Here is a 23346-nt window from a genome sequence, read left to right on the forward strand (position 1 = left end):
AGTGCCGACACAGAGGTAGCTACAGCCGTGGACTACCGTACTGTGTCTGCTGCTAATATAGACTGGTTGATAATGAGATGTAGTATGTATAAAGAAGAAAGAAAAAAAAACCACGGGTAGGTGGTATACAATTATGGACGGACTGCCGAGTGCCGACACAGAGGTAGCTACAGCCGTGGACTACCGTACTGTACTGTGTCTGCTGCTAATATAGACTGGATGATAATGAGATGTAGTATGTATAAAGAAGAAAGAAAAAAAAAAACCACGGGTAGGTGGTATACAATTATGGACGGACTGCCGAGTGCCGACACAGAGGTAGCTACAGCCGTGGACTACCGTACTGTACTGTGTCTGCTGCTAATATAGACTGGATGATAATGAGATGTAGTATGTATAAAGAAGAAAGAAAAAAAAACCACGGGTAGGTGGTATACAATTATGGATGGACTGCCGAGTGCCGACACAGAGGTAGCTACAGCCGTGGACTACCGTACTGTGTCTGCTGCTAATATAGACTGGTTGATAATGAGATGTAGTATGTATAAAGAAGAAAAAAAAACCACGGGTAGGTGGTATACAATTATGGACGGACTGCCGAGTGCCGACACAGAGGTAGCTACAGCCGTGGACTACCGTACTGTACTGTGTCTGCTGCTAATATAGACTGGATGATAATGAGATGTAGTATGTATAAAGAAGAAAGAAAAAAAAAACCACGGGTAGGTGGTATACAATTATGGACGGACTGCCGAGTGCCGACACAGAGGTAGCTACAGCCGTGGACTACCGTACTGTGTCTGCTGCTAATATAGACTGGTTGATAATGAGATGTAGTATGTATAAAGAAGAAAGAAAAAAAAACCACGGGTAGGTGGTATACAATTATGGACGGACTGCCGAGTGCCGACACAGAGGTAGCTACAGCCGTGGACTACCGTACTGTACTGTGTCTGCTGCTAATATAGACTGGATGATAATGAGATGTAGTATGTATAAAGAAGAAAGAAAAAAAAACCACGGGTAGGTGGTATACAATTATGGACGGACTGCCGAGTGCCGACACAGAGGTAGCTACAGCCGTGGACTACCGTACTGTGTCTGCTGCTAATATAGACTGGTTGATAATGAGATGTAGTATGTATAAAGAAGAAAGAAAGAAAAAACCACGGGTAGGTGGTATACAATTATGGACGGACTGCCGAGTGCCGACACAGAGGTAGCTACAGCCGTGGACTACCGTACTGTACTGTGTCTGCTGCTAATATAGACTGGATGATAATGAGATGTAGTATGTATAAAGAAGAAAGAAAAAAAAAACCACGGGTAGGTGGTATACAATTATGGATGGACTGCCGAGTGCCGACACAGAGGTAGCTACAGCCGTGAACTACCGTACTGTGTCTGCTGCGACTGGATGATAAATAATGATATAAAAAATATATATATATCACTACTGCAGCCGGACAGGTATATATTATATAATGACGGACCTGCTGGACACTGTCTGTCAGCAGAATGAGTTTTTTATTTTATAGAATAAAAAAACACCACACAAGTCACACGACGTGTGTTTAACTTTTACAGGCAGACATTCACAATACAATATAGTATACTATATACTGGTGGTCAGGTCACTGGTCAGTCACACTGGCAGTGGCACTCCTGCAGAAAAAAAGTGTGCACTGTTTAATTTTTTAATATGTACTCCTGGCTCCTGCTATAACCTAACTGCTCCCCAGTCTCCCCCACAATTAAGCTGTGTGAGCACAGTCAGATATTATACATAGATGATGCAGCAGCACACTGGGCTGAGCACAGATATGGTATGTGACTGAGTCACTGTGTATCGTTTTTTCAGGCAGAGAACGGATTATATTAAGTAATATAAAACTGCACTGGTGGTCACTGGTCAGTCACTAGTATAACTAACTAATACTATCAGCAAAATTCTGCACTCTCTGTCTGAGTACTCCTCCTAAGCTCCAGTAAATGAAGTGTCACTGTCTCACTCTGTCACTAGTATAACTAACTAATACTATCAGCAAAATTCTGCACTCTCTGTCTGAGTACTCCTCCTAAGCTCCAGTAAATGAAGTGTCACTGTCTCACTCTCACTCTCCTATCTATTTCTTCTCTAAACGGAGAGGACGCCAGCCACGTCCTCTCACTATCAATCTCAATGCACGTGTAAAATGGCGGCGACGCGCGGCTCCTTATATAGAATCCGAGTCTCGCGATAGAATCCGAGCCTCGCGAGAATCCGACAGCGTCATGATGACGTTCGGGCGCGCTCGGGTTAACCGAGCAAGGCGGGAAGATCCGAGTCGCTCGGATCCGTGTAAAAAAAGCTGAAGTTCGGGCGGGTTCGGATTCCGAGGAACCGAACCCGCTCATCTCTAGTATGTAGCAAATAAAACATAGGAATCCAATCGTGAAAGGTAGTTTTGCATAAATCAAAGGGTCTTCCTCTCATATCATGAAGGAAAACTCTATTAAAGATGTATAATGACATAGGATAGAGTTTTTGTTCTTGTCCAATCCTCTGTGTGGCCATGTGCTCTGACATTTTTCTGTATTTGCAGTTATTAAATTGCATTTGACATCTACTGATTACTATCGCTAAAACTAAATCAGGCACTGTAGTTATTGCAAATAGATTAACATATCACATCCTAATGAATGTTAAGGCTAGAGTCTATACAGCTAAAATCCACAACTTGCTTTTACCAACACCACATGACTTTTTTTTAAATACATCCTCTATTGTGGTGATAAACATAGGCGTGCGCACGGGGGGTGCCTGGTGCGCACAGGCACCCCCTAATGTTCGGCACCCCCCACACGCCACACCTGCAGCACAGTGATCGCTGCTTATTCCTGTGCCTTCCTCCGCTGTGCCCGCCGGACAGGGAGCGTACGTACGTTCCTGGCCGGCGTCCAAACATCCTCCTGGCTCCTCCCCGCAATGTAATGTTATGATGTCACCTGCCTGCGCGCCCGCCGCACTCGCTGCCGCCGCGCTATCTCTCTCTCCTCTCGTGTGGCGGTGTGGTGTCACACCAACGCCACACACAGTCCAGCGTTGCTCCTTAGAGAGTCAGAGCCTTGGAGGACAAATTCAGCAGACAGCCCCAGGCAAGCTGAGAGTGAGACAGTTAGTAAGTCACTGCTCACCTCATACAGTGACAACGTAAACTGCGTGCCAGCTCCTGGAGGGGAAGAGAGGGGGCCAGCCAGGGGGAATAACATGTACATATGTATATATGACCTGCAGATCTCTTTTATTTTTTTGGTGTAGGTGCACTCCGGAAAAGAACTAGACAAGAGGCCCTGTACTATCATGTACTACATTGTTTAATGCAAGTTTCATGTATATATATATATATATATATATATATATATATGTAGTGGACGTAGTTGGCACTCAGGAACAATTGCTGTGGTACAGACCGGGGTGCCCTCCTCAGTAGTATATACAATGCGGGTGTTCGTGGTGACCGGAGCCACAAGGCAATGACCCCCTCACCACAGAAGCAGGCGGCACTCCACGGATTTAAAGATGAAAAACATTTTTATGCAACAAACATCATGTAAAAATAGATTTATATCTATCTATAATCTGTTTAATATATGTTACATTTGTATATTTTATTATACAAATGTAGATTATACCCCTCAAAATATATATTAATAATGTGTTATTACTTTATCAAGACCTTAATAAAGGGGTTTTTAGCTTCATTGACTTATTAGTCCCCTGGTGCCAGACATACTTCTGTCCACCATGTGTTTGAGAGTCGGGGCACCAGGGCATGCTGTCTGCCATTCATGTGTGCCAGTTATCTTTGTGTATATATATATATATATATATATTTAATATATCTGTGCATGTATATAAATCTGCGTGCCCTTTACTCCCCTTTTTTATCAGGAGCCCATTTATGGATGCCCTCGACCAATGGTTCCCAAACTTTTTTGAATCACGGCATCCTAGAGTATCAAAATTTTCTTCACAGCCCCCTAGGCCAAACGTTTCTTATTGAGAAGTTTTGAAAAAAATATGAAGTACTGTTAATTGTATGTATATATATATTTCATCCTTAGGTTCCATTATGTGGTGAGGGACAGCAACATGACTGGCTTCTGTTTCGCCACATATTTTATTGTGGGAAGCCAAAAGCACTGGTTTTTGCCTATTACATTGTCCTTAAATTATTGGAATTGGTCAGTGAGGTCCCAAGCTTTTGAGTTTAATAATTATCTGCCAGCCCTCACTGTACACTCTATTTAATCAAATTCCCTGTATTATTTAGTTTGTATTGAGTGCCAATATATGATGCTAGACACGCCCAATAGGTGGTGTTAGTCAGGCACAATAGGCAGTGCTAGACACGCCCCTCCAATTGTGCACCCCCTAATAAAATGTGCTGCGCACGCCTATGGTGATAAATGGGGTGCCTTTCATATGCATCAGTGTAAATAATACAAGAAAGTTTAATTACGGCACTCAAAAGAATAGACTGCCCAATCTCCTCTTAATCTCATGCTTTAATTAAAACATAGCCAAGACCTCAGCAAGCAGTATTTTCGAAGAATATGTAACCCAACAATTAATTAACAGCATGGTCAGAGATATTTTTACTTTTGCTGATATCACATTCCTACCAAACTGTAGCCTGCAAATTGTTGCTGCAATTTTTATACTTTTTAAAAGTACAAAACAAATTAAGAAGGGCTCACATTTATTTATTTTATTACCAATTATTTATATAGCACACACATATTCCGCAGCGCTTTTACAGAGAATATTTGGCCATTCACATCAGTCCCTGTCCCAGTGGAGCTTACAATCTATGGGGGTCATTCAGACCTGATCGCACGCTGCATTTTGTTGCAGCCGTGCGATTGGGTATGTACTGCGCATGCGCAAGGGTCGCAATGCGCAGGCGCGTTGCTAGCCGGGCGATGGGGTAGCCGGGCAATAACAAAGCTAACGAAGAAAGCGATTGCACCGACGATCGCAAGAAGATTGACAGGCAGAAGGTATTCCAGGGCGGCAACTCACCGTTTTTTGGGAGTGTCCGGAGAAACGCAGGCGTGCCCAGCCATTCCGGAGGAGGATTCTTGACATCACAGCCGGTCCGGATCGTCGCAGCATACTGAGTAAGTCCTGGGCTGTGCAGAAACTGCACAAACTTTTGTTTGTGCAGCTCACTGCACAACCCATCGCACCCCTGCAAAGCCCTTAACCCCCTCCACTGTAGGCGGCGATTACCTGGTCGCAGCAGTGCAAAACATAGCCTGCGTGCGACCAGGTCTGAATGAGGCCCCACATTCCCTTCCACATGTACACGCACACACATTCACGTTAAGGTTAATTTTCGTTGGGAGCCGTATATCTTTGGATTGTGGGGGAAATCCAGAGAACCGACAGAAAACCCACACAACCACAGGGAGAACTCCACACACTTAGGGCCATGGTGGGAATCAAACCCTATGTTCCTATCACCACATGTAAATATATAAAAATGTAAAGCTAAGAACAATATTCCAGGCCTTAAGTGCAAGTGCAATTTTAAGTGCCTAGAGAAGTTCACCAGTCTGGGATGGCCAGCTCCTTGTTGTCGAGCACACTCACTCCTTTATTTCTGTAATGAAAGATAAGAGCACCTTATAGTGCAAATAATGCAGTACAATCACAATTGTGAATAGAAAAGGGGTTTAGGTGAACCCGTACCATGTAGCCAAGAAAAAACAGCTTATCTCATGTCCTTTTCCTGAGAGTCCTCACAGAATCGCTGACTTTTGCATATATTTAATCCAGAATGCATAAAAACATAAAAAAAGCATACATAGTGTAAAACAGATTCAACAGTTTAAGAACTTGAAAGCTGCTGGCAAATGCTCGTACATCAGTTAGAATAGATATTCACTTACAGAGGCGTAACGCTGGGAGGCAATGGAGTCAGTTGCCGCCGGGCTCCTGCCCTGAAGGGGGCACCACTCCTCAGGGATGTTGGGGACTGGAGTCCCAGCAGGCATTTGTAGACATGGAGAGATACAGGCACTGACATACCTGAGTGGTGCAAGCTGTCTCACTTTTCTGTGCTAATCCGCCCCCTCCACCGGCAAGTACTACAGTACCCTGCTGCTGGCTGGTGGCTGCCGCTGTGCAAGGAGGATAGAGGTCTCTGTCGGTGGTTTCTGGCTCCTAAGTCTCCTCTGTGTGCCCTGCTGCGCCTGTCCCTCCTCAGACCCCGCCCATCAAAGTCATCCCGCGGAGCCCACCACAGACACCCAGACTCCAAAGTACAGTCTGGGTGTTACTGGGTGTGTGGGGGGGGAGGGGGGAATGAGGTCCACAGGCTGGGTGTTGCAGTGTTTGTATGTGGCACTGGCTGGGTGTTACTGTGTGGGGGGGGGGAGGGGGGAATGCGGGACACAGGCTGGGTGTTGCTGTGTTTGTATGTGGCACAGGCTGGGTGTTACTGTGTGTTTCAAGCTTAGGCTACATGTTACTGTGTGTGCATGTGTCTATCTCTATCTTTCTAAGGGGGAACACCAACATGTATCTTGCTTCCAGGAGCCTGGGACAAACTTACGCCACTGTTCACTTATCTGAGAATTAGCATCCAGCCGAGATACCCAATGCATTTTCGTCCAGGTGGAGCCTGTGTCCTCACCTCCAGACTTCCTCCATGAAGGATGTGATGTGATCACACAATGGGGCAGATGTGTTAACCTGGAGAAGGCATAAGGAAGTGATAGACCAGTAATAAATGCAAGGTGATAAACACACCAGCCAATCAACTCCTAACTGTTAATTTACATATTGGAGCTGATTGGCTGGTGCATTATCACCTTGCATTTATCACTTCCTTATGCCTTCTCAGGTTAATACATCTGCCCCAATGATTGATAGTGGCGGACGTTGATGGGGGGGGGGGGGGGGCATTTTGCTATTGCCACTGAATGGGGTCCTAAAGCCAGAATGTAGTTAGATTACCACGGGCTAATTTATCCCCTGGGGCTATCTAATTAACCCCAGAGCCAGTTATCATGTTAACATCTGTTAACATGCTACTGTAATAGGCGTTAACAAGGCTATTGGGTGAATATTGTTAAAGCATGATGCTACAAACCTTTTTCACCCGGGTTATTTAATTTAATTTAATTTTGGCCTAAATCTATTATGGCATGATGTAGAGATAACAAAACTGCTCTGTCTTTCCTACAGTATGCCCTAGGGAAAGCCGGTCATCCTTATTACCTAATTGTTTAATGTTATTTCTTTTTTTAGTAGTGATGTGCACCGGACATTTTTCGGGTTTTGCGTTTTGGTTTTGGATTCGGTTCCGTGGCCGTGTTTTGGATTCGGACGTGTTTTGGCAAAACCTCACCGAAATTTTTTTGTCGGATTTGGGTGTGTTTTGGATTCGGGTGTTTTTTTCAAAAAACCCTAAAAAAACAGCTTAAATCATAGAATTTGGGGGTCATTTTGATCCCATAGTATTATTAACCTCAATAACCATAATTTCCACTCATTTCCAGTCTATTCTGAACACCTCACAATATTATTTTTAGTCCTAAAATTTGCACCGAGGTCGCTGGATGGCTAAGCTAAGCGACACAAACACCTGGCCCATCTAGGAGTGGCACTGCAGTGTCAGGCAGGATGGCACTTCAGAAAAATAGTCCCCAAACAGCACATGATGCAAAGAAAAAAGAGACGCACCAAGGTCGCTGTGTGACTAAGCTAAGTGACACAAGTGGCCGACACAAACACCTGGCCCATCTAGGAGTGGCACTGCAGTGTCAGACAAGATGGCACTTCAAAAAAATAGTCCCCAAACAGCACATGATGCAAAGAAAAAAAGAGGCGCACCAAGGTCGCTGTGTGACTAAGATAAGCGACACAAGTGGCCGACACAAACACCTGGCCCATCTAGGAGTGGCACTGCAGTGTCAGACAGGATGGCACTTCAAAAAAATAGTCCCCAAACAGCACATGATGCAAAGAAAAAAAGAGGCGAACCAAGGTCGCTGTGTGACTAAGCTAAGCGACACAAGTGGCCGACACAAACACCTGGCCAATCTAGGAGTGGCACTGCAGTGTCAGACAGGATGGCACTTCAAAAAAATTGTCCCCAAACAGCACATGATGCAAAGAAAAAAAGAGGCGCACCAAGGTCGCTGTGTGACTAAGCTAAGCGACACAAGTGGCCGACACAAACACCTGGCCCATCTAGGAGTGGCACTGCAGTGTCAGACAGGATGGCACTTCAAAAAAATTGTCCCCAAACAGCACATGATGCAAAGAAAAAAAGAGGCGCACCAAGGTCGCTGTGTGACTAAGCTAAGCGACACAAGTGGCCGACACAAACACCTGGCCCATCTAGGAGTGGCACTGCAGTGTCAGACAGGATGGCACTTCAAAAAAATTGTCCCCGAACAGCACATGATGCAAAGAAAAATGAAAGAAAAAAGATGTGCAAGATGGAATTGTCCTTGGGCCCTCCCACCCACCCTTATGTTGTATAAACAGGACATGCACACTTTAACGAACCCATCATTTCAGTGACAGGGTCTACCACATGACTGTGACTGAAATGACTGGTTGGTTTGGGCCCCCACCAAAAAAGAAGCAATCAATCTCTCCTTGCACAAACTGGCTCTACAGAGGCAAGATGTCCTCCTCCTCATCATCCTCCGATTCCTCACCCCATTCACTGTGTACATCCCCCTCCTCACAGATTATTAATTCGTCCTCACTGGAATCCACCATCTCAGATCCCTGTGTACTTTCTGGAGGCAATTGCTGGTGAATGTCTCCACGGAGGAATTGATTATAATTAATTTTGATGAACATCATCTTCTCCACATTTTCTGGAAGTAACCTCGTACGCCAATTGCTGACAAGGTGAGCGGCTGCACTAAACACTCTTTCGGAGTACACACTGGAGGGAGGGCAACTTAGGTAGAATAAAGCCAGTTTGTGCAAGGGCCTCCAAATCGCCTCTTTTTCCTGCCAGTATACGTACGGACTGTCTGACGTGCCTACTTGGATGCGGTCACTCATATAATCCTCCACCATTCTTTCAATGGTGAGAGAATCATATGCAGTGACAGCAGACGACATGTCAGTAATAGTTGGCAGGTCCTTCAGTCCGGACCAGATGTCAGCACTCGCTCCAGACTGCCCTGCATCACCGCCAGCGGGTGGGCTCGGAATTCTTAGCCTTTTCCTCGCACCCCCAGTTGCGGGAGAATGTGAAGGAGGAGATGTTGACGGGTCACGTTCCGCTTCACTTGACAATTTTCTCACCAGCAGGTCTTTGAACCTCTGCAGACTTGTGTCTGCCGGAAAGAGAGATCCAACGTAGGTTTTAAATCTAGGATCGAGCACGGTGGCCAAAATGTAGTGCTCTGATTTCAACAGATTGACCACCCGTGAATCCTGGTTAAGCGAATTAAGGGCTCCATCCACAAGTCCCACATGCCTAGCGGAATCGCTCTGTTTTAGCTCCTCCTTCAATGTCTCCAGCTTCTTCTGCAAAAGCCTGATGAGGGAAATGACCTGACTCTGGCTGGCAGTGTCTGAACTGACTTCACGTGTGGCAAGTTCAAAGGGTTGCAGAACCTTGCACAACGTTGAAATCATTCTCCACTGCGCTTGAGTCAGGTGCATTCCCCCTCCTTTGCCTATATCGTGGGCAGATGTATAGGCTTGAATGGCCTTTTGCTGCTCCTCCATCCTCTGAAGCATATAGAGGGTTGAATTCCACCTCGTTATCACCTCTTGCTTCAGATGATGGCAGGGCAGGTTCAGGACTGTTTGGTGGTGCTCCAGTCTTCTGTACGCGGTGGCTGAATGACGAAAGTGGCCCTCAATTCTTCGGGCCACCGACAGCATCTCTTGCACGCCCTGTCGTTTTTTAAATAATTCTGCACCACCAAATTCAATGTATGTGCAAAACATGGGACGTGCTGGAATTTGCCCAGATGTAATGCACGCACAATATTGCTGGCGTTGTCCGATGTCACAAATCCCCAGGAGAGTCCAATTGGGGTAAGCCATTTTGCGATGATCTTCCTCAGTTTCCGTAAGAGGTTGTCAGCTGTGTGCCTCTTCTGGAAAGCGGTGATACAAAGCGTAGCCTGCCTAGAAACGAGTTGGCGTTTGCGAGATGCTGCTACTGGTGCCGCCGCTGCTGTTCTTGCTGCGGGAGGCAATACATCTACCCAGTGGGCTGTCACAGTCATATAGTCCTGAGTCTGCCCTGCTCCACTTGTCCACATGTCCGTGGTTAAGTGGACATTGGGTACAACTGCATTTTTTAGGACACTGGTGACTCTTTTTCTGAGGTCTGTGTACATTTTCGGTATCGCCTGCCTAGAGAAATGTAACCTATATGGTATTTGGTACCGGGGACACAGTACCTCAATCAAGTCTCTAGTTGCCTCTGAATTAACGGTGGATACCGGAACCACGTTTCTCACCGCCCAGGCTGCCAAGGCCTGAGTTATCTGCTTTGCAGCAGGATGACTGCTGTGATATTTCATCTTCCTCGCAAAGGACTGTTGGACAGTCAATTGCTTACTGGAAGTAGTACAAGTGGTCTTCCGACTTCCCCTCTGGGATGACGATCGACTCCCAGCAGCAACAACAGCAGCGCCAGCAGCAGTAGGCGTTACACTCAAGGATGCATCGGAGGAATCCCAGGCAGGAGAGGACTCGTCAGACTTGCCAGTGACATGGCCTGCAGGACTATTGGCTTTCCTGGGTAAGGAGGAAATTGACACTGAGGGAGTTGGTGGTGTGGTTTGCAGGAGCTTGGTTACAAGAGGAAGGGATTTAGTGGTCAGTGGACTGCTTCCGCTGTCACCCAAAGTTTTTGAACTTGTCACTGACTTATGATGAATGCGCTGCAGGTGACGTATAAGGGAAGATGTTCCGATGTGGTTAACGTCCTTACCCCTACTTATTACAGCTTGACAAAGGCAACACACGGCTTGACACCTGTTGTCCGCATTTGTGTTGAAATAATTCCACACCGAAGAGCTGATTTTTTTTGTATTTTGACCAGGCATGTCAATGGCCATATTCGTCCCACGGACAACAGGTGTCTCCCCGGGTGCCTGACTTAAACAAACCACCTCACCATCAGAATCCTCCTTGTCAATTTCCTCCCCAGCGCCAGCAACACCCATATCCTCATCCTGGTGTACTTCAACAGTGACATCTTCAATTTGACTATCAGGAACTGGACTGCGGGTGCTCCTTCCAGCACTTGCAGGGGGCGTGCAAATGGTGGAAGGCGCAAGCTCTTCTCGTCCAGTGTTGGGAAGGTCAGGCATCGCAACCGACACAATTGGACTCTCCTTGGGGATTTGTGATTTAGAAGAACGGACAGTTCTTTGCTGTGCTTTTGCCAGCTTAAGTCTTTTCATTTTTCTAGCGAGAAGATGAGTGCTTCCATCCTCATGTGAATCTGAACCACTAGCCATGAACATAGGCCAGGGCCTCAGCCGTTCCTTGCCACTCCGTGTCGTAAATGGCATATTGGCAAGTTTACGCTTCTCATCAGATGCTTTAAATTTTGATTTTTGGGTCATTTTACTGAACTTTTGTTTTTTGGATTTTACATGCTCTCTACTATGACATTGGGCATCAGCCTTGGCAGACGACGTTGATGGCATTTCATCGTCTCGGCCATGACTAGTGGCAGCAGCTTCAGCACGAGGTGGAAGTGGATCTTGATCTTTCCCTATTTTAACCTCCACATTTTTGTTCTCCATTTTTTAATGTGTGGAATTATATGCCAGTATCAATAGCAATGGCCTACTACTATATATACTGCGCACAACTGAAATGCACCACAGGTATGGATGGATAGTATACTTGACGACACAGAGGTAGGTAGAGCAGTGGCCTTCCGTACCGTACTGCTATATATACTGGTGGTCACTGTCAGCAAACTGCAAAACTAAAATGCACCACAGGTATAGAATGTAGATGGATAGTATACTTAATGACGACACAGAGGTAGGTACAGCAGTGGCCTTCCGTACCGTACTGCTATATATACTGGTGGTCACTGTCAGCAAACTGCAAAACTAAAATGCACCACAGGTATAGAATGTAGATGGATAGTATACTTAATGACGACACAGAGGTAGGTACAGCAGTGGCCTTCCGTACCGTACTGCTATATATAGTATACTGGTGGTCACTGTGACAGCAAACTGCAAAACTAAAATGCACCACAGGTATAGAATGTAGATGGATAGTATACTTAATGACGACACAGAGGTAGGTACAGCAGTGGCCTTCCGTACCGTACTGCTATATATAGTATACTGGTGGTCACTGTGTCGGCAAACTGCAAAACTAAAATGCACCACAGGTATAGAATGTAGATGGATAGTATACTTAATGACGACACAGAGGTAGGTACAGCAGTGGCCTTCCGTACCATACTGCTATATATACTGGTGGTCACTGTGTCAGCAAACTGCAAAACTAAAATGCACCACAGGTATAGAATGTAGATGGATAGTATACTTAATGACGACACAGAGGTAGGTACAGCAGTGGCCTTCCGTACCGTACTGCTATATATACTGGTGGTCACTGTGTCAGCAAACTGCACAACTGAAATGCACCACAGGTATAGAATCTAGATGGATAGTATACTTAATGACGACACAGAGGTAGGTACAGCAGTGGCCTACTGTACCGTAATGCTATATATTATTTACTGGTGGTCACTGGTCAGCAAAACTCTGCACTGTACTCCTCCTATATAATATTATACTGGTGGTCCCCAGTCCCCACAATAAAGCAGCACACTGAGCACAGATATGGAGTGTTTTTCAGGCAGACAACGTATACTGGTGGTCACTGTCAGCAAAACTCTGCACTGTACTCCTGCTATATAATACAGCTGCTCCCCAGTCCCCACAATTAAGCAGTGTGAGCACAGATATATGCAGCACACTGAGCACAGATATGGAGTGTTTTTCAGGCAGACAACGTATTACTGGTGGTCACTGTCAGCAAAACTCTGCACTGTACTCCTCCTATATACAGCTGCTTTCCAGTCCCCACAATTAAGTAATAAGCAAGCACAAAATATTTGCAATGCATCAACATAAACGGAGAGGACGCCAGCCACGTCCTCTCCCTAACATTTCCAATGCACGAGTGAAAATGGCGGCGACGCGCGGCTGCTTATATAGAATCCGAATCTCGCGAGAATCCGACAGTGGGATGATGACGTTCGGGCTCGGACCCGTGTAAAAAGGGTGAAGTTCGGGGGCGAACCCGCTCATCACTATTTTTTAGGCATGTGTGGTCTTGTGAAAGTAGCTAGTATACTTGTTTTGTTGCTATGGAGTACTTTTATCTGATTCAGTAAATATTTGTTTTATAAATGGAGTAGGCTGAATGGAGGCATAGATGGGCATTGTGTTGTTGTTGCTTTTATATTAACACTTAAATAAAGGGATACAAATAACTTGTGCATGCTAATGACATTAGTTTTTTTCTTTCCAGATTCATCTTCTGCCTATTGTGAACATCATCAGTACACACAGAACAATAAACAGAATGGCCACACCAGTTACAAGTAACATACACTAATTTATGCTAGTGAATGGAAAAGATGCTTTGGCACTCACTCAAAGATGCCGTATGGCACACCCTTTTCTTGCACTGCCAACCACGATAACACAACTGCTGCTACTAACTGGTATATGTTATAGTATTTCAGGATACAATTCTCTGGACATGGACATACTCAAATTAACCTATTATCCAAAGCTCAGGTTGGGGGCCCACTGAGAGAGGGGGGCCTGCGGGTACTCAAATCTCTGCCCGATCTCCCCCCCTCCCTCCAGCCCTGGCCTACCCTCTGAAGTCTACCCCCACCACGGCATGCTTCCAACTCATTGCAGGTTTCCCGCTTTTTTTTTACCAGCCATCTCAGCCCCCCCCCCCCCCCCTCTACTTCCAGTGTGAGCTACATACATTGGAGCTAGGCAGGAGCTTCCATTAATGAAAGTGAATCAGTTCGATACATGTATTTCACAAAATTTGGACATATTGATTAAAACTTCACTAAACGTTCACTAGAGTCCGATACATGGCAATTTACCATAGACGTTAAAAGCAACATGTCAACATCACACACCATTATTCATTATTCCCACTAAATAAAAATTATCCCCTTTTGAATAATGTAAACAAGTGAGTATGGAGTAATAACGCCTATATTAACTAGGACAATGTATTTTACGTATCATTTTTAAAATTTTTATCTCACATACTTAGAAACAACAACAAAAGTATCCTACACTTTTATGAAATATATATATGTGTAAGCTTGCAAAGGTACAGTAAATGCAGAATTTTAAAAACTATTTACTATGCACTATTTGCTATTTTGCTGACTTTTTTATTTTTACAACACTTTCATTTAATCTTCAAAGCTTCTCTTCTTTGATACCACTCCAATAAAACAAGATATTTCTGCTTTGTTAAACATTTCTGAGTCTGAATAGTAGACATCCAAGGGATTAAAGGGGGAAAACATATACAGTGTGGGCCCAAGTGATCTCATAATACAGTGCTTTACACAGGAAATAACTATCTATTTAATTAACACATTGCAAAACAACCTTCTAGGATTATTTTATTTCCTAAGTGCAGCTGACATTGTTTCTCTGGTGCATGTTTGTTGTTGGTCTGTTACTCTCTTTAATAAACTACCGTATATAATGTTTGTATTGGTAAAGTGAATGTATGAATATTACAAATAGTGTACACGCAAACACTGCAGTTTAGAACTCTAGACAAGTCATACCCCTTTTCCACTAGCTCAAAAAACACGGGTAAATGCACGGGGGCGCGCATTTACCCGTGTTTTTGGCAAGTGGAAAAGGGTAAACCCGGATCAAGTGACCCGTGAATCCTACCCGGCTATTTACCTGGGTAGGACACGGGAATGATCCGGGTAGGGTGTAGTGTAAACGGGAGCCGTGTCGATGCGACACGGCTCCCGTTTACACTGTATGGATGGGCGGCGCTGGGAGATCATGTGATCTCCCTGCGCCGCCCCTGCCGTGTAGCTAGAAGCGTCACCAACCCGGCATATGCCGGGTTGTGACTGCTAATGGGAAAGGGACCGAGCACGGGTCGCAGCAGGGGGCAGCTCCCGTGTCAGGCTCCCGGCTGCGACCTGTGCTCGTAGGTGTAAAAGGGGTATTAGTTTCTGAATGTTAAATATTCACAGTTGTATTACAAAAGCAAACGATTGTCCAAAAAAAATTGATATTACCTTTTCAAACTCAAATCCTTTAATATGTAGGGATCAACATAAAGTTAAATAAAACTATAGCGAATAAACAACTACGTTTCCATCCACCAATTCAGTAAAGGTTGGTTCACCAATGCATGTAAAAAAAATAAAAACAGCTAAAATTGCTTTGAGATGTTTTTATATTATTTATGCTGATATCAATATTTGACATCAAGCACACAAAGCAACTATGTGTGCTTGATGTCAAATATTGATTTCATCATAAATAATATCAAAAAAACTCAAAGCAATTTTAGCTGTTTTTATTTTTTTTACATGCATTGGTGAACCAACCTTTACTGAATTGGTAAATATTTGTAATATTGTCTGAGCAAAGGTGTGTACAGACGTAGTGATATGGCTAAGAAAGTTAGTGCATATCGCTCAGTGTGTACACAGCAAGCGATAGCATTGCGCGTCCCCCGCCAGGTCGCTATCGCTGGGAAAAATACACTGTGAGGAAAGTAAATTTTGACTAGGTCGCTGGAAAAGTAAAAGCATCCCCCTATTTAAATGAGTTAGTCAAAATCGCCCATAGCCAACATTGCTTGCCAGTTAGTCAAAATCGCTGGTACAGATAGTCAAAATCGCCTACTGCCAGTTCAAGGTAAATCGCTTAGTCAAAATCGCTTCATGTGTACGGACCTGATGTAATCCATTTAATGCAATGTAAACATTTGACATGATATAGATGCCTTATTTACTGTAGTTGTATGTTCTAAATTCTACTCTTCCTGTATTATTTTGACAGGAGCGTCACATTATTACTCTGTGCTTTTGGAGGACCCAGTATTTTTAGCATCATCTAATGCTCAGTCATCAGCTACAGTACCTTTTCTTCCTTCCACTCCTCCCCTGGAATATAGGCCCTCATTCCGAGTTGATCACTCGCTGCTGTTTTTCGCAAGGCAGCGATCAGGTTACTACTGCGCATGCGTATGCACCGCAATGCGCACGTGCGTCGTACGGGTATAAACAGCATCGTTGCTGTGCAATGCTTCTGGCGACGAATCCATTCGCACAACCCATCGCAAGGAGATTGACAGGAAGAGGGCGTTTATGGGTGTCAACTGACTGTTTTCTGGGAGTGGTAGGGAAAACGCAGGCGTGTCAAGGCGTTTGCAGGGTGGATGTCTGACGTCAATTCTGGGACCGGACAGGCTGAAGTGATCGCAAGGGCTGAGTAAGTCCAGAGCTACTCTGAAACTGCAAAAAACTTTTTTGTCCTGCTTGGCTGCACAAGCATTAGCACACTTGCAAAGCGAAAATGCACTCCCCTAGAGGCAGCGACTATCTAATCGCTGCTCTGCAAAAAATAGTGAGCGATCAACTCGGAATGAGGGCCCTAGTGGTAAGAAATGACTGATGATCTGAAAATAAAAGCATGTGTATCAGATATTAGTGTCCCTCGTAAACGCAAAACATAATATAAATTATATACAGCCCGTAGTTGAAAGTTCTGAAGTATTCTCTCAGTAATACAAATCACATGGGTATGCTGCACATGCAGGATCATATGTTAAGCAATAGAAGACAAAGTTAACATTTACAGTGCTGCTAGAATTTTCTGAAGTTCTATATAAATGTGACCTTAAATTGTTCAGATCTTCATCATGCATTAAATTTGTCAGGCCAAGTATGTGAACATCTGGAATTCAGTAACTAGTGTGACACCCATGAGCAGCAATAACTTCAATCAAACTTTTACAGTAATACCCCTTTCACATCGCACAAATAACCCGGTATCGACACGGCATATTGCCATGTCAAAACGGGTCAGTGTGCGATGTGAAAGCGCCTTTGCCGATTTAGCGGGTTGCCTGACCCGGTAATTCAACCCGGTTAAAAAGAAGGGTTATTACCGGGTCAGGTGCAGTGTGAATGGGAGCCGTTCCGATGCGACACGGCTCCCATTCACAGCATAGGGAGAGGCGGCGCAGGAGATGAGCTCATCTCCCAGCGCCGCCTCCACCCCCGGCCCTGCTGCTGCTGCGCCCCCCGCTGCTATGGCAACCAACCCCGTATATTGCCGGGTCAGAAAGCCAGCAGAGGAGAGCAAATGCCGGATCCCACCCGGTAAGGACACGTTTCTCTCACCGGGTAGAGGCCGGCATTTGCGATCTGAAAGCAGCATTACTGATGTTCAGTCCCACCCATCAGCTTTTAGCTTATTTCTAACAGAACTGCCTCAACTCTTAGATGTTGGTGGGCTTTCTTTCCTGACACACAGCTTTAGGTCCTGCCACATTTTGGTGGAATAACTTGTAAACTTTGTCCCGGCCATTCCAAAACACAAAATGAAAGACTTTCAGGTACTGGAGCTGCAGAGCTGAACATACGACAATTGGCAAAGTGCACCAAAACTTTTCCAGCATATACAGTAGACATATCTATCTATCTATCTATCTATCTATCTATCTATCTATCTATCTATCTATCTAATACCGAGAGCCCAGCACTCACCTCAATACATCAGTACATAAATAAATAAATAAATAATATAAATAACCACACTATTGGACCCCTTTGTCCACCAGTGTCAGTTTAAAATAAATTACTACAGGCAGACTGTGAACTTGGTGAAGAAGATTATTTTATTTTAAAGAGACACTGGTTGACATTGGCTATAATCCCTTATTTGATGATTGCCAATTTAATATAATCATAAAAAAGCCACTTACTATGAAATTTTGTTTTATTTTTAATTATGTATGCATATTTACTAAGTAGGAGGGCAGTTCTATCCACTTACACTCCACTCAAGATGCTGTGTGGCACAGTAGAGTGGAAATATTTTGCAGTTACTGGTACATTTCAGTCTGACAGCACTAAAACATTCATCCAAGTGCCACACTCCAACAAGTGCCTCCCCTAGGAACGTTCTTCACGGGTCTATATTGCTCATATATTGTTGTTGCAAGCCTTTGGCACACACTGACCCTATTTTAAACATGGGGGGCACCCAAAGGAAACTTTTGCCCCGAGTCTACATGGTCTAGAACTGGCCCTGTCACCAATTTAGGATTTTTAAATATTGTTTATTTTCAAATGTAACATGCCACCACATGTTGGCTAATAATAATAGGTTTTAATGAAAAAGTTGTAAAGTTTTTATTGACTACTATATGTAATTCAAGTATAGGAATTTATATATCCTAACAATCCATTGATAGATATATAATTACTGGGAGTGGTCAGCTAGCGCTCTCTAAGATCTAAATGATATATTTTCAACCCTTTGAAATGTTTAATTTTTTTAATATTTTTTTTTAGAACATATGTTTAATTTCTTTTTATAATAAATATAAGACTGGAATCCCTAGTCCCAGTATGCATGCAGCAGCAACAGGTCACGCTGTGCCATCACACGCCACTGGGAGACCCCGATGTATGGTGAGTTATGTGTGCGGGACGGGGCGAGGGGGGCGGCCACACAGGGAAACGCCAATCCTGGGGATTCCGGAATCCTGTAATTGACCATTTGTCAATCCCGATACCCGGGATTGAAAAAATGGCCTTGGATTGGCCTCCCTAGTTATATTGTTGTTTGCAATGGAGTATTCAATACTGTTCCTCTTATGTTTTTACAATGATTTCTGAGTCATATGACTTATGCATAGAGATAACACTCTATGTTTATTTGCCTGATATCAGCGGAATGTCCAGATATCTGTAGCGTGTATGTGGGCGACCGATCAGAAAATATCAATCGGTCAGGTATGCGGGATCGTCCAGCATGTCTGTCCGACACAATATTTTTTAAGCAAAAATTTAGCCACATTGGCCAGTGTATGCTTAACGCGGTCGACCGATAGATATTCCCCTGTTCCTTCACATGGGAAGAAACGGGGAAATGTGTCCTCCCCTGGGACAGAGCGCCAATATTGTGGCCAATACACTGTGAGTGATCTCCCAGTGTATGGGCACAATATCTGCAGTGCAGTGTCCAAGGATACCAGATAAAATGCATGTCGGTCTGACAGGCATTTTATCTCTACGTGTATGCCCGGAGTAAGTTTTGGTTGGTTATTACTAGAGATATGCACCGGAAATTTTTCGGGTTTTGTGTTTTGGTTTTGGATTCGGTTCCGCGGCCTTGTTTTGGATTTGGACGCGTTTTGGCAAAACCTCCCTGAAAATTTTTTGTTGGATTCGGGTGTGTTTTGGATTTGGGTGTTTTTTTTCAAAAATCCCTCAAAAACATCTTAAATCATAGAATTTGGGGGTAATTTTGATCCTTTAGTATTATTAACCTCAATAACCACAATTTCCACTCATTTCCAGTCTATTCTGAACACCTCACACCTCACAATACTATTTTTAGTCCTAAAATTTGCACCGAGGTCGCTGGATGACTAAGCAAAGCGACCCAAGAGGGCGGCACAAACACCTAGCCCATCTAGGAGTGGCACTGCAGTGTCAGACAGGATGGCACTTAAAAAAATTGGCCCCAAACAGCACATGATGCAAAGAAAAGAGAAAAAGAGGTGCACTGTGGTCGCTGGACGGCTAAGATAAGCGACAGAAACACCTTAATATCACAGGAATTATTCGTTCTAATCAATGGTATTATTGGTCCAAATCACTGGGAAAAAAATGACAAAATCACTGGAATTATTCGTTCTAATCAATGGTATTATTGGTCCAAATCACTGGACGAAAATGACAAAATCACAGGAATTATTCGTTCTAATCAATGGTATTATTGGTCCAAATCACTGGAAGAAAATGACAAAATCACTGGAATTATTCGTAAACATTTGTAGAAAGTCGCTGCTTACAGATTACATAAATGCTCAGATATTCCTGCGAATCCACAATCCCTTCCCAGAGGAAAAAAATTGAGAAACCGTTGTTTGAGAACATTTGTTCTCTTTCCCTTACAAAGGAACAAACCACTTTCCAAGAAGACTGACGTTTTTGGGATTATGGAGACATAATGTTTTTGAGTATAAATCCTAAAGCAGGTGGTGTATTAGAGCAAAAGAGTGCAAGAGACCAGCCATGCAGTTTCTGAAATATTATGACAAAATGTTACTGTATTTCATAAGCACTCATTCCTAACTCTGCTAAGTACTGTTTGGTATACTGTATCTGGCTTCCATGATGTAGTTGTCCATTATTTCAGCTTCCATTGACCTTTTTGAAAGCGGTAGAAGTTATCGATTCTTTTTTTTTAAAGTTTTTATTTTCCCATATTTTTAATTTTCTCCTGCATAGCCCAGTAAAATGTTGCAATGTTAAGTATTGACTTGTGCCTTCTGGGGGTCCACTTCTTCACCAAACCCAGCCAAATCTCATCCTAACCCTCTGTTCCACGTTCTCTATGTACCCCATCTGTGTCACCCATGTCTGTCTACCCCTCCCCTTTAGATTGTAAGCTCTCACGAGCAGGGCCCTCTTCCCTCATGTGCTTATCCTTTGTCTTACTTTAATAATCTTCAACTGTACCACATCCAGCAGTCTTCTGCCACCTGATACTTATTCCAGTATCATCTGCTGATGTAACTATGTGTATTTACCCTGTACTTGTCCTATACTGTCATCAACTGTAAGTTGCTGTTTTCCTGTTTGATTATTTATGTACTCTGTAATTGGGCGCTGCAGAACCCTTGTGGCACCATATAAATAAAGGATAATAATAATAAATAATATAGGGTATATAATCCCCAGGTGTATCTCGCACATCACACAGTACAGTATATAGGGTGTATAATCCCCAGGTGTATCTCACACATCGCTCAGTACAGATTACAGGATGTATAATCACCGGGTGTATAACACAAGTCGCACAGTACAGTATACATACTGGTCACAACAATGCAGCAGATATTGAGCACTGATCAGGATACTAGAAGTGACACAGAGCTGCAAGATAGAGCAATGGCCTACTGTACTGTACTATATATGTATACTGCTGGTCACCAAAATGCTGCACTATTCTACTATATACTGCTCACAATAATGCTGCACAGATATGGAATGGATACTTGCAGTGACACAGAGCAGCAAGATACAGCAATGGCCTACTGTACACAACTATATACTGTTGGGTCACCAAAATGCTGCACTGTAATACTATATATACTGCTCACAAAAATGCTGCACAGATATGGAATGGATACTTGCAGTGACACAGAGCTGCAAGATACAGCAATGGCCTACTGTACTGTACTACTATAAGTATAATTATATACTGGTGGTCCCCAGTCCCCACAATAAAGCACACTGAGCACAGATATTTTCAGAACACTGAGCACAGATATGGAGCGTTTTCAGGCAGAGAACGTAGATATTTTCAGCACACTGAGCACAGATATTTGCAGCACACTGAGCACAGATATTTGCAGCACACTGAGTACAGATTACGGAGCTTTTCAGGGAGAGAATGCAGCCACGTCCTCTCCGTTCAATCTCCAATGCACGAGTGAAAATGGCGGCGACGCGCAGCTCTTTACATAGAATACGAATCTCGCGAGAATCCGACAGCGGAATGATGACGTTCGGGCGCGTTCAGGTTAACCGAGCAAGGCGGGAAGATCTGAGGCTGCCTCGGAACGGTGTAAAATGGGTGAAGTTAGGGGGGGGTTCGGATCTCGGACAACCGAAACCGCTCATCTCTAGTTATTACTATGTTTGCAATTTAAAAGGCGGGCTATATAAGTATAAGTGGCCTGCATCTGGGACTGCAGTGATGTTACGAAGTCCAGGAGTCAATTGTGGATCGCAGAGAGACGCTGGGGGAGCTGGTTTCCATGTGAGGACCAGGGATTTCTGCCTTATTAAAGTGTAATATGTGAGTGGTTTTAAGCTTTTGAGTAAAGTTTCAGTTTAAAAAAAAAAAACTTTTCATGGTGCGCCTCCCATTCTTTATCTATGTTAATGTTATATGTTTAGAATTACAAAAATAATTTTACTAAAAAGATTGCAATATTCAGAATCCAAGTTTTATTAAATGTGTTATTAAGTGATTGCCCATTTTCATACAGTCCTTATCAAGAACTATTACTGCTCATATGCATGCACAATAACATTATAAGCATGTTCAGCAAGTTACGATTGCTGCAAAATGATGCGGTGGCCATTTTCCTGGCATTTTGCACATGCACAGTGGGTGTGGATCATAGGGTCAACAGTAACTAGGTCGACAGTCATTAATATTGACCACTATTGGTTGACAGTGACTAGGTCAACATCTGAAATAGGTCAACACGGTCATTAGGTCGACATGGACTAGGTTGACATGGAAAAAGGTCAACATGACTTTTGTTTTTTTTGGTGTTGTTTTCTTCGTAAAGTGACCAGGATCCCCAATTAGTGCACCGTGTCCCCTCGCTCCGCTAGGCACAGATATCTATTTCCAATCGTAGTCCACGTGGATCGTAACGTATGAAAAATGTAAAAAAATAAAACTAGTAATAGACATGTCGACCTTTTCATGTGTCGACCTTTGTCATGTCGATCTAGCGACCATGTCGACCTAATGAATGTTGACCAATAGTGGTCGACCTAATGAGTGTCGATCTAAAGACCGGATCCCTGCACAGTAAAAAAAATCATTGCAAAGTGCTGCCAGCTAGAGTGGAGGGGGCCCGGATGGAGGCTGCACACAGGAACCTCTCTCTTTTAAAACTCTCCTGGGCACATCACTGTGTCTCACTGGCAGATGCACATCGCTGCCTCACTGACAGCAGCACATCCATGCCTCACTGACAGCAGCACATCCATGCCTCACTGACAGCGGCACATCCCCGCCTCACTGACAGCAGCGCATCCCCGCCTCACTGACAGCAGCGCATCCCCACCTCACTGACAGCAGCGCATCCCCACCTCACTGACAGCAACGCATCCCTGTCGCACTAACAGCAACACATCCCCGCCTCACTGACAGCAACGCATCCCCGCCTCACTGACAGCAACGCATCCCCGCCTCACTGACAGCAACGCATCCCCGCCTCACTGACAGCAACGCATCCCCTCC

Source organism: Pseudophryne corroboree, chromosome 4 (genome assembly GCF_028390025.1).
Source record: "Pseudophryne corroboree isolate aPseCor3 chromosome 4, aPseCor3.hap2, whole genome shotgun sequence".
In the NCBI taxonomy this organism is placed as follows: domain Eukaryota; kingdom Metazoa; phylum Chordata; class Amphibia; order Anura; family Myobatrachidae; genus Pseudophryne; species Pseudophryne corroboree.